This window comes from Hakea prostrata, chromosome 5, assembly GCF_041222555.1.
Source record: "Hakea prostrata isolate BN-2017 chromosome 5, UWA_Hpros_2, whole genome shotgun sequence".
NCBI classification, from domain to species: domain Eukaryota; kingdom Viridiplantae; phylum Streptophyta; class Magnoliopsida; order Proteales; family Proteaceae; genus Hakea; species Hakea prostrata.
Genome location: NC_142604.1, coordinates 20507936 through 20527034, shown reverse-complemented (window position 1 = coordinate 20527034; position 19099 = coordinate 20507936). Strand labels below are relative to the sequence as shown.

General features: G+C 36.6%; 1 pseudogene; it reads right to left on the bottom strand.

Moving 5' to 3' along the window:
• Nucleotides 1–4636: 4636 nt before the first annotated feature.
• LOC149015658 (subtilisin-like protease SBT4.3) lies at nucleotides 4637–14996 on the bottom strand (annotated as a pseudogene).
• Nucleotides 14997–19099: the final 4103 nt, after the last annotated feature.

Here is a 19099-nt window from a genome sequence, read left to right as displayed (position 1 = left end):
CCTCTCTCTCCTGCTCTTCTTATTTTATGTTCTCATGCATTTGGTGGTGACATAACCTTTTCATTTATTTTTTTAATTTTTATTATTATTTTTTTTTGTGGGTGGAATAACAATTACAAAGCAAAAAGATGTTCTTATAGCCTACGGTTAATTTTAAAATCCAAACCCTCTCTCTTTCTTAAACTAAGTATCGAATCGGAAGTTTAGATGTCAAGGTTTATTTGATCGCCAAAACGATGAAAAGTGAGAGAGCACAATTAATTTTCTAATTTGAGAGATCAAGATCTAATCATTTGAATAGTTTGATTCCTTCATAGACAGTTTTATAGGGTTTTTCATTCAATGTTGTAATTCAAAACAATAAAGATCATACATTTGTAAGAATTGCTGCAAGTGGGGGAGATCAAAGAAGAAGCGGAGAAAAGAGATTTAGAGATATCAAAGGAAGAGGGAGAAAACGGGATTGGAGATAGAAGTAGTAAATTCTGGTTTATTAATTGAAAATTTTTAAATGTTAAACATATTGAAAAATAGTGTTAGATTCTTCTTCTTCTTCTTTTTATTTTTTTATTTTTTTTTTATGGTTGGTAAAGGTGTTGGATTCCAACTTAGACTAACTTCTTCTCGGTAATTAGAGGTGATTAACAATGTCTGTGATTAATTACAAAAAAAGAGAGGATTATGTGATAGACTAGACACATGTCAAGATCAGATGTGTGGCTTGGAGAATTTTTCAACCCATTTGAGCTTCCATGGAATCTTTAAACTCAACTTCTGCAATTCTTTTCAGGTTTCCCACTTAATCCTGCTTCCATGGAAATCTTCTAGTAACTTCAATTTTCTGGAACTATGTGATACAGATAAAATAATCCTCGACCAGGTTCGACCACGGTTTGGTCGATGACTTCGGTTGTGATTGGCTCGGTGACTGAACCATCAAGTAACGTGAGGAAGAAGGAACGTGAAAGGTTATAGAAGGAGATATGATCCCTTGAAATTTGGGATAGACGATTGTGCTATGGAAACTATAATTGACTCCAAAAGAAGGGCAAAATCCTACGATTGGGCAGTTGCAAAGGGAGGTCGCGATTGATCCAACGATGGAGAATAACTGGTAAATCCTATATAAGCTAAAGCCTTACACCCAATAGAGGTGTCTGAATCGTTTCCCTCTATTAACGTTATTCAATTAATCTCTGCAATTAGCCAGAGCATTGTGGTAATCCATTGCTAACTTAACCTTCGAAAGGTGGTTCCTGACCGTGTGGTCGACCCATGTCTAACCTTGTCTTGCAGGCAAGCATTAGCATTGAGGAATCCAAGGGCTAAAACAGTTTTTGGACACATCATTTGGTGCTTTCTGTGGGAATCACTTCACAAAAGCCATGGTAAACACCAGATCTACAAGACATCAAAGTCAGAACTTCTAGCCTCCTCTAAGAGAAAACCTCCCTCCTCCAAATAGAAATCATGCTTGTGAAGGCGAACTTCGTGAAGAAGAAGAAATAACCAGGGGAGTCCGCTTGAACGACCCTAACGGTGAGGTTCAGATGGTTCCAATCATTTAGAAACAAATGAATCAAATGTAGGTTCAATTTCTAGAGATGCAGGCTACGCTCCGAACGATGGTTAAACGTTTAGGATTCCCAAGAAACCCAAACCTCCAAAATTGTGAAGAAGCGAGAAGGTAGACTCGAAGGACTGAGAGAAGAAATTCTCCAATGAGGGGGCGTTCTCCCAAATAGGAAGAAACCCGACCGAGGGCCAGAATTTCGGTTAAGAAAAGAACCAAGGCCTGCAAAAAGCACAAGAAGAGCGGTCGGGAATAAGGACAAGTGAGTTACCGAGGAGAGATGAACAAGAGGTGTGGGATCGTGCACAGGGGAGTCGAATTGGAACTCTCACCAAGATCGAGCGTGGAGTACGACCGCACACGGCGACATCCCAACTCTTGGACCGAGACAACGTCGAACAACCAGACACTTGGTCTATGCAAACGGATAGGGAATTGGCGAACATAAATAAAAAAATTGGGACAACTCACGAGGGGCAAAAATATGACTTATATTTGATCATCAGAACCCCATTCGTGGAGACAATAGCCAATATGAATTCCCCCACAACTTTAGGCTTCCAACCTTCTCTTTGTTTGATGGATCTAGAGATCCAATAGCCCATATGAGTTACTACCAGCAGGCGATGGCAATTGCTGGCAACTTAGATGATCTTGTGTAGAGTGTTCAGATCTTCACTCACAAGAGGAGCCTAAAAGTGGTTCTCGAACCTACCTTCAGGGAGGATTGCTGATTTTGATGAACTAGCCCAAAAGTTTATCAGTTGGCTCCAGAGTGGAATACAAACTAAGAAGACCGAAGAGACTCTATTCACTATCAAACAAGCAAAGAACGAGTCCATTCGAGATTATCTACAGAGATTCAACAAGGCTACCATGGAGATTGAGAATCTTGATGAACAGTGGCCAAGACAGTGCTTTTCACAGGCCTTTCCAACAGGCGACTCTTGGAGTTGCTATTGCAGGATATGCCAACCACCTTCCCCAAACTTGTTCAGAGATGCTAAAAGTAGGCAGAAGTAATAGAAATACTTGATGCAAGGAGAGATGAAGGCAGCCAGTAAAGAGCAAAAAGCTTCAGAAAAAGGCCAAGGCTTGGAGTGTAAAACAACGATTGGGGAATAAAGGATGTTCAGGATGGAGACAACGTTCACCCGACCAAGCTAAGTATACTCCGTTGAATGCCCGACAGTCATGTATCCTAATGCAGATCAAGGATCAAGAAATCTTAAGATGGCCACCCAAGATGCTAGCCAAGCCTAGAGAAAGAAACAAGGACAAATATTATAATTTCAATAGAGATTATAAGCACTACACCAATGAATGTAGACACTTGAATGCGGATATTGAAAGACTAATATCCCAGGGACATCCTACCAATTATATAAAGCGTCGGGATGACGATCAGGAGAGAAGAACTAACCGCCGGCCCAAAGCCTTCCAATCCAAGAAGGGGAAGGAGATTACAAGGACCAGTCTGTCCCCTATCCTCACAATCTTCGGGGGATCAGAACCCAAATCCCTTAGAAAATTGAAAGCAAAAACAACGTTTGTGGGATCGGGAGAAGCCATCAAAAGAGAAGGGCCAAATGTTGAAGAAAGCATTGTGTTAAATGAGGAGGACAAAAGAGGCGTATGCACTCCACACGGTGATGCGATAATAATCAAGGTCAAAATTGACCGTTGAGAGGTACATAGAGTGTTAGACACGGGATCATCAGTAGATCTTTTATCTTATGAAGCATATAAAAAATTAAAGATGGAGGAAGCCTTGCTGAAGCCAACCTCCATTCACTTATATGGCTTTGCCGGATCTTCAACAGTGGCAGAAGGATCAGTACAACTAGATCGGACAGTTGAAAACTTCTCGAAGGAGACCACCATTTGGGTAAACTTCCTAGTCATTCGGGAACTCCCTGCATATAATGTCATACTCGGTAGACCATCACTCACTAAGTTGGGAGCGATCGTGTCTACCAAGCACATGAAGATAAAATTCGCCCTAAGGTGTTAGTTTAGCTAGTTCATTATCTTTTTGTTCGTAGGATCAAATTCAACCTAAGGAAGCAGTTGCATTACAGAATGCCCATAAATAATCGGATTTTTATCACCCCCAGTTCTAACACCCTCCTTTTGGATACAGTTAACCTTTGGATCAATGACAAGTGTATTATCCTAATCTAATGGTCAATAATTTCTCAACTCTGAACTATAATTGTTTTTTTTCCTCTCTCATTTAACACATCGTCTTCTCTCAAAACCTAACTTACGTCTTTCTCCTTGGCTTCGGCTTCGGGCTGCATCGCCCATAACACATCCCCAGACGACGGCCCCGGTATCACCTGCATCTCCATGAAGCTGAATGGTCCATCGCTCTGCGACACCTGGACCATGTTAGGGCCGCCAAAAAGGTTGTGCAATCCTCCAAGCGCCTCCTCGTAAGCCCCACCCAAGAACATCCCAAATAAATCCACCACCGTTCCCACCTTCTCCACCCAGGGATAGATGTAAACAAAAGACAAGGTCGTCAGACTATCTATAGCAGCAAGGTGTTCAAGACCCAAAGGCCTTTCCTTGAACTGTTGAACGATTTGCTTTAACTGATCGGCATAGACCAAATATTTCTCCGACTCACCACGTACCGCTGTTGCCGTGAGGTTTGCGTAATCAGCACGAGCATCCTCCGTGAAATCATCTAGCAAATACTGGAGGCTGATCGATGACATCGGTGTCTCCATTTTCTCTTTGTGGATTTCTAAAGGTATTGCAAGGAACAAACTAGTGTCGGAGCTAATGAGGAAGCTAGCGGAAGCTTAGGTTTTCAGAGAAGTAGATAGTTAAATGAGAGAGAAAATGGTTTAAGGGATTAGAAATTATTGTGCGTTAGATCAGAATAATACACGTGTTATTAATCCAAGGGTGAACTGTAGCAAACAGGAGGTTTGTCAGAACTGGAGTGGATAAAAATCCTAAATAATCCGACAATCTATCACTGACCATGATGTGGGTTACAGTAAATAACTGAAACACAAGCAAATATATGTTTCTATCATGAATATGAAGTTAAAAGCTGTTAATCGAGTGAACAACAACCGGACTTCTGACAGTATGAGTGCCATCTGACCACTCCAGGGAAGCAAACGCAGCAGAAGATGCTGGAAATTTGGTCCCGAAACAGTGACGATAAATGATTTAACCTGATTCAATGACTCGAAATGCAGAACAGTAGGATTAACTGTGACATTAAACACAGATTGGGAAGTGATGGATGTCTCGTATGTGGAGTTTGCTGAGCCAACATTCTTAACTGTCCTTGTAAAGTTACGAACAAAAGGCTCATCTTGTTGAAGAAAAGCTGTCATTGCTGGATAATTGAGATCTAGCTCCGTACCATTAGTTCTCCCTCGCTTGACAAGTAGTGTTGTTATCTCCTGCTAAAAGTCTTACCCTCTTGGTATCCCAGCCTATATTGCAGAGGAATTTGATATAATCATCTTCTACAATTTCATATACCAGACCAGGATTTATCGCTTTCACGGGATCGATATTCCCAGCACCATACGCAAACTCAGCATCTGGGTTCTTGGTGGCGTTCATCCGCAAAGCTGTAGGGATTTTATGAGAAAGAAAAGTTGGATAAAGCCAATAAATATGGCAAGCAAATTAATATAGAAAGAATGAGCATGTCACCAGTGGTCATGAGTGCAGATTTGATGGCGGAGGGCGACCAATCCGGGTGAATGGATTTAACATAAGCAGCAGCACCAGTTGCATGAGGGCACGCCATGGAGGTTCCAGATATTATACCATACTTCACACTCCTTTTATCACCTTCAACGTCTGATGGTGAAGCAATAGGTGAATATGCAGCCAAGATATCTACCCCTGGGGCGCTTATATCTGGCTATAAGATCAGAGAGGGAGACCTTGTGATCAGAAAGATAGACTAAATGAATGAAAGACAATGAAGCAACATAGAGAAAGAAAGAGACCTTGAGAATAGATGGTGTGATGCCATTTGGTCCACGAGAAGAGAATGAAGCAACTACTGGAGCAGATGGATCATGTATCGCCTCACTCTTCAAGATGTTTGCAGTAGGATTTCTATAGATTAAAAAGTATAAAATGTTAATTAATTGTACTTAGCTAATTACCCTAATAAAATCTTGAAAATATCTAATGGTCTAGAACCCACATACTGACCAGGTCTGCCTCTGTGGCGAAGACTAATTTAAATGTTCCAAGGTCCATTTGGCACCTGAACATGCTTGGGTGGTCGTTTTTTTTATCTTGGCCATTTCTGTATAAGCATGGATCTTGTTCAGAATTTTGAGTTCCTCAAATTGACTGGTTGAGGACCCTTATTTGGAGGTCCTGCGCTATCCATTTCGGGAATTTTTTGGGTACAGGGGTATTTCATTCTTTCTACTGCCTAAAACCCACATACTAACTAGTTCTGCTTGTTGTGGTGGAGACCAATTTTCATTCTCTCACCATGTGAACTGTTCCAGGACTCATTTCGGGGCCTAAACGCATCTAGATGGTCGTTTGGTGGCCAAGGCTAATCAAGTAAGGAAGGGTCTTGTTTAGAATTTCAAGTTTTCGAAATGACTGGTTGTGGACACTATTAAGAGGTCTTGTGTTATTCTTTTTAGGTGTTTTTGGGTAAGGTGCATTTTTCTCTCTACAGGTCTAAAACCCACTTAACCAGTTTCACAAGTTCCCAAAGCATCACCAAATAACCAATTTTGATCATTAATCCATAATCACTATTTTGAACTTACGTTGTGGAGTTAATGTAAGCCTTGACCTGATCACCCTTTTGGAGGACTAAATGTGTTGCAGCAATAGGAAATGCATAAGAGATGTCAGTAAATTTATCATCTAGTACTATTGTCCCTGAAGCACCCGCTCGAAATGGTTCTTCTCCAAAACTGAATTCATCACACAGCACAATCTTTCCTGTCACATTTGACAAGCAACTACCGCTGCAAAGCCTGAAACACAAAAGAAAGCATATAATTGTCAAGTAAGATCAATACACAATCTACGCTTTCCTTCTTTTGATTCTTTTATAACAAAAATGATCCCTTTAGATGTTGTTTATCATTATTATTATTATTATTATTATTATTATTATTATTATTATTATTATTATTATTATTATTATTATTATTATTATTATTATTATTATTATTATTATTATCATTATTATTATTATTATCATTATTATCATCATTATTATCATCATTATTATCATCATCATCATCATTATTATTATTATTATTATTATTATTATTATTATTATTATTATTATTATTATTATTATTATTATTATTATTATTATTATTATTATTATTATTATTATTATTATTATTATTATTATTATTATTATTATTATTATTATTATTATTATTATTATTATTATTATTATTATTATTATTATTATTATTATTATTATTATTATTATTATTATTATTATTATTATTATTATTATTATTATTATTATTATTATTATTATTATTATTATTATTATTATTATTATTATTATTATTATTATTATTATTATTATTATTATTACTATTATTATTATTATTTTTGTGGAGGTGTGGGGAGCGGGGGGAGGAGAAAAGAAAAAAAAAGAGTATTCCAAGGGGTTAGTAAATTCATTACCGTGCACCCGCTTCGTCACATGGTCGTGATATTACATCTTTTCCATATATTAAAGGAAGACTTGTACCATTCGAAGTAAAAGAATTAACTGCCATACCCTGACAACAAAAAGATAACACTTGAATGTGACCATAATAAGCCTGCAATTTTTCGTATACGATTCCTCTCCTAGGAAAAAACCTCATAATGAGTGCCCAATAAGATATAGATTCAACCACATATAATATTCTAATCCAAGGGTAGTTATTAAATTTATCCTAACTTTAGGATTAAAATATTACATGTGGATGAATTCTCTGGCTCATTGAGCATGCACTCTGTTGATCTAAAGGAAAATGAAAATTTCCATAATTAAGCAATAAAGATTAAATAAAATAAAAGCTACAATAGATTTGGTAGGGCAAGATTTCTTGATTATTGTCTTTCTGAAGTGCACTTTGTTTCTCTCATTAATGCCATGTAGAGGGTGGGGTATGCAGTTCCACTGTATGTGTTTTTATTTTGAGCTTGCCCATATATATATACTAGTAAGGACACACGTGCATATGCACGTGTGGTTTGTTCACGTGGATTAAGCATTCGTTAGTAAACGTAGTGGTATTCTTTATTCTAGTTTTGTTGTATTTTTGGTAGTGGTATTGTTCATCTGTTTGTCATAAAATTTTGGTATTTGAGGATTAATTTTTGTAACGTTTTAATGCTGCAGAGGGACTGTAGGAGGTCTAGCAGTTGTCCTAGAAGTAGAACTAATCTGTGAAAGTGAAACTGATCATTTTGTTCATCTGATCTTAGTTGGGTTTCTTTATTATATTTGCAGATTGGTTGGGACCCTGTCATGAGAATGAGTGCTGATTTGCGGGATTTATTTTTGTATGAGGCCTTTCTGTATTATAATCCTCTACTTCTTGTGGTAAGTTGTTTTTCTTTGTATTTTATTATGCTTTCTAAGTGGCTGGATTACTTCAAACATCTAGAATTTGGGGAGGTGCCGGATTCTTTCATCTCTACCATACATGCCTTACTTTCTGTGTTGGTTTTGTAGTCATTGATGGTGTGGCTTTGGGAAGTGAATTTATGGGTTTTTGCTCAGTCTACTATCAATTATGCAAAAATATTTGATCTTTCCCAGGATCATCTTTCACATAGAGAAATATGGAAGGTACAGTGGGTACTAAAGTTCTTCTTGTCTATCAGAATTCATCATTAATGTGTTGAGATGGCTCTAATGATCACTAAGGATCCATCGGAACAACTCGTACATAGAAATTGTAGCTTCAATGATGTAAGGGAGAAAAGGAGCATCATGCAACACTTCTTTGTTAGATTTTAAATTTTAGACTTTGTATTCCACATGTTGATTAGATATATCATGCAATTTCGTACTATGAAACTCGTAGCTCCCTTCTCCCCACCTTACCTTGCTAGTTATCTAGCTTTTAAAAGGACAATGGATCGTATTTCTGTACTAATTCAGTTACTCATAATCCTCAACAATCCACTTAGAATTGAATTCAAAATTGAACTAATAAAATAATGAAAGAAAAATGATTGATGCTAATCTTACTAACAAAAAAACAAATAAGTATAGTCTCTTAGTTTTGCATCTTGTAATCTCAACTTTTGGTAGAATTCTGAAACTACATGGTTGCAAAACTATGATCACTCTGGCCTAGGATCATCGTTTCTACACAGTTTGATAAAAAAATTGAAAAAAAAAAAAAAAAAAAGCAACTCTGTGTTTTGCAAGGCAAGGGATGCGTAGAGTCAAGTAAAGATGGTGGGGAGAATGATTTGTCACCTTCCTTGCCTTCTCAGCACAAAGGCGTTTTCTCTTTATAAAGAATATTCCAAAAGAATTCAGAACTCTTAAGTTTAGATGATCATTGAGTTCAAGACTTGTTTATGTTCTAAAAGGCAAAACAGAATTTAAGTAAGCCAGTGAACTCTAAGATGACTAAACTCGCGGAACCAGCTTTCAGATTTGGCAACAGCCCAATAACTCTGAGTCTCTCCGCCACTGAACAAGAGTAAAGCTCCTTCATCTTTGGCAGCAGTTCCAACTCCCTTTTTTATATGCGCCAAAAAAGTAGCAGCTTGGCCAGGATGGTTCTGGTAAGACTCCAGAAACCATGAATCCTCCTTGTCAACCTTTCCACAATCCCTACAAGAAACTAAATAAATCAATCTCAAGAGACAGAATGAACACCATGATAATAGCTGGCATGAATATTACAGATGAAAAGACAATCTAAGCACAACATTCTCGCAATCCTGTAAAACACAGTCTCATTTTAAGTTCTATAAAGCAACGAAGTTGAAGATCGAAGAAACCAAAAGATAAAGAAGAGAGAGGAGGAGAAGAATCAGAGGGATCACATTCAACACGAAATGTAGACTGCTGCAGTTCGAGGCAAATAGGATTGGCTGAAGTTGAATTACTAATGAGGCCATAAAAGTAGAAGTGTAACATACCAAGTCATAGGCTTGCATCGCCAAGCCAACCTTTTCATCAGCGATCCTGATGTAGTGTTTTTGCTCATCAAGGGCATCATCCGATTAGAATCTTATAAGTGAAGTATCCTGGTGTGATATCACCCGAGTCGAACTCCTCTTTTTATATCTTCTATTTCTTGTTCACAACGTAACTCATTTTGCCGCTGGCTTTCTGTTCATGTTAACAGGAAAACACAGTTTGCCTGGAGAATGAAATACTGTTCCAAAAGAGGGGGGGAAAATAGCAAGCTATAAAAACAGATATCAGGATGGGTATTTCATATATGAAGTATCCGAACTTCAAAAGAATTTATTGGCTTTAACATCTAATGGCAACATGCTTCGACAATTTTTGATTCCCTAGATTGTTTGTGCATCTGAGAGCTTTAAAAATCCTAGAAAAATGACATGAATCCCTTCCAAACTAAATGGGAATAACAAAAATAATAAAAAAAAAAACTCATTTTATACAATAATACCTTGCAAGCTTTTATCTAAATCACACATCAACGAATACTTTCTCTGCAATATAGTTGGCAATGATTCCAGACCTGAACAAAGAACAGTTATCAATCAAAAAGGCCCGTCAGTGCATAGGAATCATAATCTTCAGAAATTCACTGCTAAACAACCATAAGATAAACGAACAAACTCATTTAAAGCTCCAAACCATTTGAAAAAAAACGAATTATAGCATAAGAGAATAATCGGCCGAAAAAAAAAGAAGCAAAAAAGAGGAGGAAGAATTTAAGCGGACAATGGGGGCAGCAGGAGGAAGAAGAGGAAAATTGTCGGATGGATGCCAGTGAAGAGGAGAGAAGGTTTTGTGAGCACACGATTAGTCATTTGGCAGATTTGATTTTTGAATATTTAGCACACGATTTAATTAACTATTTGAAAATTGTCAGCACAAGATTAGTTATTTGGCAAATTTGATTTTTGAATATTTAGCACACGATTTAATTAACTATTTGAAAATGGTCAGCACACGATTAGTTATTTGGCAAATTTGATTTTTGAATATTTAATAAAGAATAAATTGTTAATGTTTTATCATTATTACATTTATTAAGCGGTATTCAAATGATGCTTGGTTGATTTTAATTAGTTTCTTCTTCTTCAATTAATATTTCCTAGTTTTTAGGAGAAACTCTTCCTATTCCTTACGCTAGTTGTTGCTAATTATTATTATTTTTTTAAATGAGCGGTATTCTAACGTTTAGATGCTTGATTTTGATTAATTTTTTCTTCTTCAATTAATATTTCCTAGTTTTTAGGAGAAACTCTTCATATTTCTTAGGCTTCTTGTTGTTAATGATTCAGGAAAAACTATAATTAATATAATAATTAATATTTCCTAGTTTTTAGGAGAAACTCTTCATATTTCTTAGGCTTCTTGTTGTTAATGATTCGGTAAAACTATAATTAATATAATATTATTGAAAGTATGAAATATGAATACACGATTAGTTATTTGGCAAATTAGATTTTTTAATATTTAGCTCACGATTTAATTAATTTGTTTGAAAATTGTCCGCATTACGATTAGTTATTTGGCAAATATGATTTTTGAATATTTAGCACACGATTTAATTAACGGTTTGAAAATTGTCCGCAGGATTAGTTATTTGGCAAATTTGATTTTTGAATATTTAGCACACGATTTAATTAACGGTTTGAAAATTGTCGCATCGATTAGTTATTTGGCAAATTTGATTTTTGAATATTTAGCACACGATTTAATTAACTGTTTGAAAATTGTCGCACTACGATTAGTTAATTGGCAAATTTGATTTTTGAATATTTAATAAAGAATAAATTGTTAATGTTTTATCATTATTACATTTATTAAGCGGTATTCAAATGATGCTTGGTTGATTTTGATTAGTTTCTTCTTCTTCAATTAATATTTCCTAGTTTTTAAGAGAAACTCTTCCTATTCCTTAGGCTTGTTGTTGTTAATGATTCAGGTAAAACTATAATTAATATAATATTATTGAAAGTATAAAATATGAATTTACAATTTTAGACGTAATTAATTATATCAATGTAGTTAGGGAAGAAGGCTATTTTGGGAAATAAAAATGTAGCCATGAGTTTTGAGTTATTAAATCTTATTTAGTTATTTGAGAAATTACATTTTTTGAATTTTTTTTAATGACTTAAATGTTTAGTAGTTTTAGAAAATAAGGGTGTTTTGGGAAGTGAAATGTAGCCATCCTCCCTCAATTCGTGCTTTTATAATAGTAGTATGATAGTATGATATATTCTTTTTTTCTTTCTTTTTCCCTCTAATAATGAAGAAAAAAAAAAATGGCCTTTTTTGGGGTTTTTTTCTAAAAAAATAAAAAAAAATTTTCCCCCCCCCCCCCAAAGAATAAAAAAAAATAAAAAAATTTTTTAAAAAGGTTTTTTTAATTTTTTTTTTTTGTTTTTTTTTTTTTTTCAAAAAAAAAATTTTTTTTATAAGTGCCGTTTGTTTTTTGTTTTTTTTTTTTTTTTATTTTCCCTTATTTTTTTTTTTTTTTTTTTTTTTTTTTTTTTTTTTTTTTTTTTTTTTTGGGGGTTGTGAGGATTCCTTTCTGCATCGCATGAAATGCCCCTATTGAAATAGGATCAGCATCGAATTGATCAAATGAACCCGGTCCTAACGAAACTGAGATGATATCCACTCCATCTGCAATTGCATCATCAAAACCTGCCAGGATATCACTCGTATCGCAACCAGTATCTATGCAAACTTTGTAAGCTGCAATCCTTGCTGATGGTACACCTCCCTTTGCATTCCCTTGTGCCAATCCATAAAATCCCACATCATATACTAAGTTACCAAGATTTGTGGAAGCAGTATGTGTTCCATGTCCATCTAAATCCCTTGTTGAGTTATTTTTCTTGGCATAAAATCGAGCACCAATAATCTTGCTGTAGGAGATTAATGGAAAATTGTTATAGTACAAACGTTTTCTTACTATAGAGATAATATATTATAATCGAATAATATTAATGAATTATTAAACCAAGAGATTTACTTGTTGCATGTAAAATTATAGCCACCTTCACAAGCACCCTTCCATTTCTTAGGGGGAGCACTAAATCCTTTATCATTGAAACTTTCTGATTCTGGCCATATTCCAGCGTCAAGAATGCCAATAATTAGATCACTCTCAGCTTCAGGTTTTCTTATCACAGCACTAGAAAAACCAATGAAGTCCCAAGATCTGGTTGTTTGTAATTTGAGAGTGCTACTAGGAAAAACGGATACTACACCTTCTTTGCCTAGAATTTCAACAAAGATATTACGATGATATTTTCAAAAATTGAAACATAATTTATAAAATAAAGTTCTTTAGTTAATAACTGGCAAGCTTTTCTCTCTCTTGTTCATTGAGCATCGCTGCGAATCCATTGAAACTTCTATGATAGCTTCGCACAAAGCTATTTTTTGTAGAGCTGCACAAAAAGGTTGATATATTGATAAGAATTTTATAATATCCTATTAGGTTAATTTAATTGTAACAAACCATAGACATACATAGTTGTATCCTCAATGAATCACTTAACTATTATATATGAAACGAAAATTATTTATCAAGAATTTGATTGTTAATTACTTTGCTACAATTTTGTATTAAGTTGACATTCCCATGTAACCATTTTTCTCATATTCTTTTATGCTCTAGATGCTTCATGTGGTTTCTAAGAAAATTCTAAAAGAAATAAACTAATCAAATTTCATTCCAAAATCTTAAATAAATAATAAAGCATCCGTATTCGAGAATGACATTAGGTTCATCAACAGAAATATAATTGGAAAAAAAATGCTTTGGGGAGGAGACTTATGGTTAAGATTTTGATTGATCTATCACAAATTTTTCCCAGAGGAAAAATAAAGAAAAAGACTATAGACTCAACCTATCTATACCTTTGCTAATTCTCTATATACCTTTACTCCTCACTTGAAAGTTTTAACTTTGATTCCTTCCAAAATAATGAAGTCTTGCATATTCTTCTCCTATAATGTTTTAAAAGGGCTAAATTACCCTCAAAAATTTTCCCCTTTGTCAATTGAAGTAATTCTTTTCATTTTTTATGTGTTTCCCTTCCTCACTTTTTCTATATATGACTAGCTATGTTTTTTATTTCTATTTTATGGCTTCTAATAAAAGTGAGGGAAAAAAGTACATCTAATGTTGTTTAAAGGGTTATGATAATAGAGGAAGTAAGAAACAAAAAATTACATATAATTGCATTTGATGGAATCTTGTTAAATAAAAAGGAGACAAAAAAACTAAAAAAAAAAAAAAAATTCCTAAGGAGGAAGAAAAAAATATAAAAAACGAAAACCTATATCCACGTATAATATTCCAGGAGGGAGAAAAGAAAATAAATAAATAAAAAATATATCAACATAACCAATTAAGAGGGTAAAATTACAAGGTAATTTTGCCAAAATATCAAGGGAAAAAAGAGAGTTACCGTCCATTTTTCCCGGGGGAGGGGGTGGTAGTAGTGAACTTTTGAGAGTGAAATTAGAGTAAATAGAGAACAAGTACAAAGAAGAGACTAAAAAAATTTCATGGAATAATAATCAACTTCTCAACGAATTAGCATCTCAAGGTAAAGTTCAAAGATCACCTAATATTGCTTGAACATGCATGATTGAAAAACGTTTTAGGTAAATTTTAAAATGATTACCTTTCCTCGAGAACTTCTGCCAGCATGCTTAGGTGGTTAGATGTAGGAGAATATGCTCCTTTAGGAAGTGCACCCATGTAAACAATATATATCTGCACGGATTATCAATATATGCATGCTGATCAACAACATGATAAAGCCATGAATACAATTTCATTCATCAACTGCATAATATTTATGCTAACTTAGTTAAGATAGGATGAATTAAATCAACTATTACTCAAGGATACAACTAATCTCATCAAGTAAATATTAGTGACAATGGCCAAGTAATTCAGCACGATCAACAATCCTACAATGATAATGTCGCTATCAATACTTATATGTAATTCTCCATATTACTGATTAAATAATTTGCCCTCAAGATCAACATAAGAACCATCAACTTAGATAAAGATATCACATCTTACATGTTCATTGGATAGCAAAGTGCAATGATAAGAATAGAGATTTAGATGTTACTTGCCTTTCTATCTTCTCCGATGGCACCACGCAGAATGCATATTGCACAAATGAAAACCACAAGAAAAGGAGAAAATGAAGGTGCAAGGAAGTAAGCCATTCCTCAAGGTCTGTTCAATGCTTAATTAGAATAAACTTGAAAGCATTCAATGAGGAGATTCATTTTTTAAAGGGGTGAGGTGCTCCTATATGGAAGAAAGAATATCATTTGGTTGGTAAGTTGGTGCATTTACAATCTCTTCTGTTTTTCCTATTTTAGTTTAAGAATACTGTTTGGTTGGTAAGTTGGTGCATTTACAATCTCTTCTGTTTTCCCTATTTTAGCTTGTCATCCGTACCCGTATATTGCTTTCTTGCCATATTTTTTATCAATCAAATATTAGCCTACTTTGTATATACTCCTGAGACATTAACTACTACATATATTTATCAATTTTTTTAGCAGTAATATAAAATTTATTATTAGATAAAAAAAAATCTATTTGAAAAGGCACATGCTTGACACAAGGTACAGGATTGTTTAGTGGATCTCATAACTTAAGAGTGGAGTTGGGCTACAATGTAGTTCAAACTAGGATTTGGATCAATAAATTGCAATCTTATCGAGGATTTAGTTCAAATATGGTTTATAGACTAGAACCCTTGGTTCTAACTAAAACCAAATTGAATAAACGAATTGATTTGACCTATTCAATGTTTTATTATAAGGGCAAGCTGGTGCTTATATATGGAAGAAAGAATATTGTTTAGTTTGCAAGCTGGTGCATTTACAGCTTTTCTTGTTTCTCTATTTGAATGTACCATCTATACCCATTTATTGCTTTCTTGCCATATTTTTGGTCAATCAAATATCACCCTACTATGTATGTACTCTTTGACATTAATTATTATATATAATTTTCAAATTTTTAGCAGTAAAATAAAAATTTTATCAAGGAAAAAAAGATAATAATAATAATAAATTTATTAAAAAAGGCACATGCTAGAAACAAGGTACAAGATTGTTTAGGGGATCTCATAACCAAAGAGTAGAGTTGAGTCACAGTGTTTTGCTTACTACAGCACAACCCTCAAAGCTAGGCAATTACCCACAATGTTTTATTTTTAAAGGAATATTAGTGTATTACCATACTAGTCTAAACCTTATCCTTCAACTGTTTCATTAACTAATTCAGATTTCAACAAATCTTCCATTTAAAAGTGATGCGTCCAAAATCTGCTCAGCCCTTGGATCTCCACGTGATGTCCTGCAAAACGAAAGCGTCAGATGTGGCCCGACCGCTGGGGTCGGGAGTCCACCTCCGAAGGCTAAGTCAGTTGATGAACTTAATCACAAACGGCTCTGCTAGAAGCACAGAGCTAATGAATGAAGAAACGGGAAAGGTGATCTAGATAGCAGATCGCTGATAGTCTAGGTCTATCAGTATGTATCTGAACCTGAGTCTCAGATAGTATTCTTTTTGATCGATTGATCCGTCCCTCACCTTGTATGGTAGTGAGGTTTATATAGAGTGTACCTTCGAATCTCCTTCGTTGGATGCACTTGAGCCTTCTTCGGGTAGTCGTTGGATTTCATCAGTGAGATCCGTTGAGCGATAGACTTCTATTAGTTTGGACTAGTAGAGGACTCCTGAGATAACCGTTAGGTTATGCGATAGTTATCCCTTTGATAATGATTATCCGCAGCCGTCAGTTTGAGTCTGCCATCATCAGGGTGATTACCCTAATCCATAAGTAAGATTAGGGCATGCTTGTAGCCGAATAAGCTTTCTTCTTCAGCAAGCCATCTTCCGGATCCGGTTCGCTCGGGAGCGATTCGGTTTTCTCCGTCTCGACCGGGGTCGAGGGTCGGACCAGGTATGAACCCGGTCTGATCATAAACTCTCCATATCACGAGCCCCCCAGACCAAGCGTTCGGTCGATCCCGAGGGCTTGGTTTTTAACTGGGTTCGTCGTCAGGTGATGATCTCTGCGTGCTTCATTAAATGTCATATCACATTTAATGCGGTGGTCATTTTTCCTCGAGCGTTGTGAGTGTAAGGCCACATATCTCGTTGCAGTTGATCTATCGTGGCTCACGTCATCCAAGCGACGGTTTCTGAACGCCTATTTCGGATTCGTGAGTTCAAACTTTCAAAACGTCTTTCAATCTTGATCGTTGATTTTGAATCAATCTCGATCGTTCAGATTCCCGAACACTTGTGCGGGAGTTTTAAAAGCGGTTCGTTGTCTTCGTAGGTTTCATTCTTCTGTCTGGAATTTGAACCTTTGTCGTGCCTTCGCGCCTTCCTGCTCTCAAGCTTCCGTCTCCACTGAATCGGTAAGTTTACCGGTCTTTTCTTTTTGTAGTTTACTGAAACGAGTAATGGCGGACGATAGGGCTTCTTTAGTACCCCATGTTGGTGATAGCGATGATGCTTTTGCTTCTCCCTGCTCCCGAACAGTCGAATAGTGATAACAAAACCCTAACCGTCCTCTCGCGGGGAGTTCGCTGAAGTTTCTCAAAAAGGTTTTGAAAGAAAAACCGAAACTTCTCTCTGTCCTCCTCGAGTCTGGATCTTCCAAGATTGTCGAGTCTTCTAGGCAGCCTCAAACTCCGGGTCCAATGGTGGACCTGGCTCTGTTCCTTCCATTTATAATGGAGAAACCCTTCTTTCAGCTGTCCAAGATTTTGACCTTCCTTCCTCATATCAGGTTAGGGCTCCCCACCCTGATGAGAGGGTTGATTCATCCCTTTCGGGTGAATTTTCTCTGTATATAGATGCACTGGAAAGCGGGGTTCGCTTTCCCTTTTTTAATCCTTTGTTCTCCATGATTTTGAATCACTGGAACATTTGTCCCGGAATGCTCCTCCCCAATAGCTGGCGTCTCATCGTCGGCTTCTTGGGTTTGTGTTTTGAGCTTGGCATTACGCCATCTCTTTCTCTTTTTGTACATTTTCATGTTCTTTCTATCTCCCATCCTCCCGGATGGGTCTTTCTTTCCAAACGCAATAAGGCTGAACTTGATTGGAGGGGCAGCATCCTTGTCAAAGGAACTTGCCCTTCTAACCACAAAAGATGGCGCGAACGATACTTTTTCTGTCGAGCGCCTCCATCAGATCTTAACTTCCTGACCACCTGGAGGAGGTTTACTTCTTCGTCCGAAAGTAACCGGGGCCTTCCTTTATCTAGAGAAGACGAGGCGGCCATTTGGAAGATCAAATCCATTCCGTGGTATCAAGAGATACATGGATATGAAGTGGAGTATAACTCCATCCTTTAGTACTGGGGCTTGGCTCATTGTGAGCTTCTAACCATCATCCTTTGATTTGACTAAAGTGATATGTTTTGAATTCTGATTCTTGTCCTTCTTCTTTGCAGTGCCTCCCAGAACGAACCCTGAAAGCCTGCGGGTGAAGGCCGCTAGGGCTGTTGTGACAGCCAAGCAACGATCACCCAGGGTCTTGACCGTAGATCAAGAGGCTTCTCTTCCCTCTCCCGACCCCTCTTATAGGGGTATCAGGAATATCAGGCCTGTAGCTGATGCTTCGGGTAAAGGGAAGAAACCAATGGTGGAGAGGGCTAATGTCTCTTCCTCCGCCCGAACCAAGAGGAGGCATGACACAATTGATGCTCCCTCAAATACAAAATCCAAAGCTTCGACGGATGGTGAGGAGGTCTTCATCCCCTAGTGGACCCTGAAGATGACCGACAGGGTTACTCGGGATCCTGAGAAAGCTGCAGAATGGAGCTCCCTCAATCTTGCTCCTTCTGATCGCCAGGAGTTTGAAGCCCTGGATGACACCTCCCTTGTTAGTCAATCTACAAGGTACCGGTCTTCTTGCTTACTTATGTTTTCATAATTTCTTATGACTTCTTCGATATCTTCCGTCTTCCCGGGAATGCTTGTGTTGAGCTTTTATCAACACATGGAAGCATTGAGCCGGGTTGGTCGCACCAGCTCCTTGCTTGCAAACTTGTGAAGAGAAATTGGCCAAGGCCAATTCTGAAATAGACCAGCTGACTGCATCTACCGTGGAGCTGCAGAAAAAGCATGAGGAAGAAGTGATCTCCCTCAAGGAAGCCCTTGAAGCTTCGAAAATTCGTGTCTCTGCTGCCGAGTGCGAGGCCAGGAAGCAAAAGGCAGCTGCCACGTTGTTCGGTGACAGCCTTGAAATCAAAAGTAGGGAGCTCGAAGAACATCTGAAGTTGGCGATCCCTA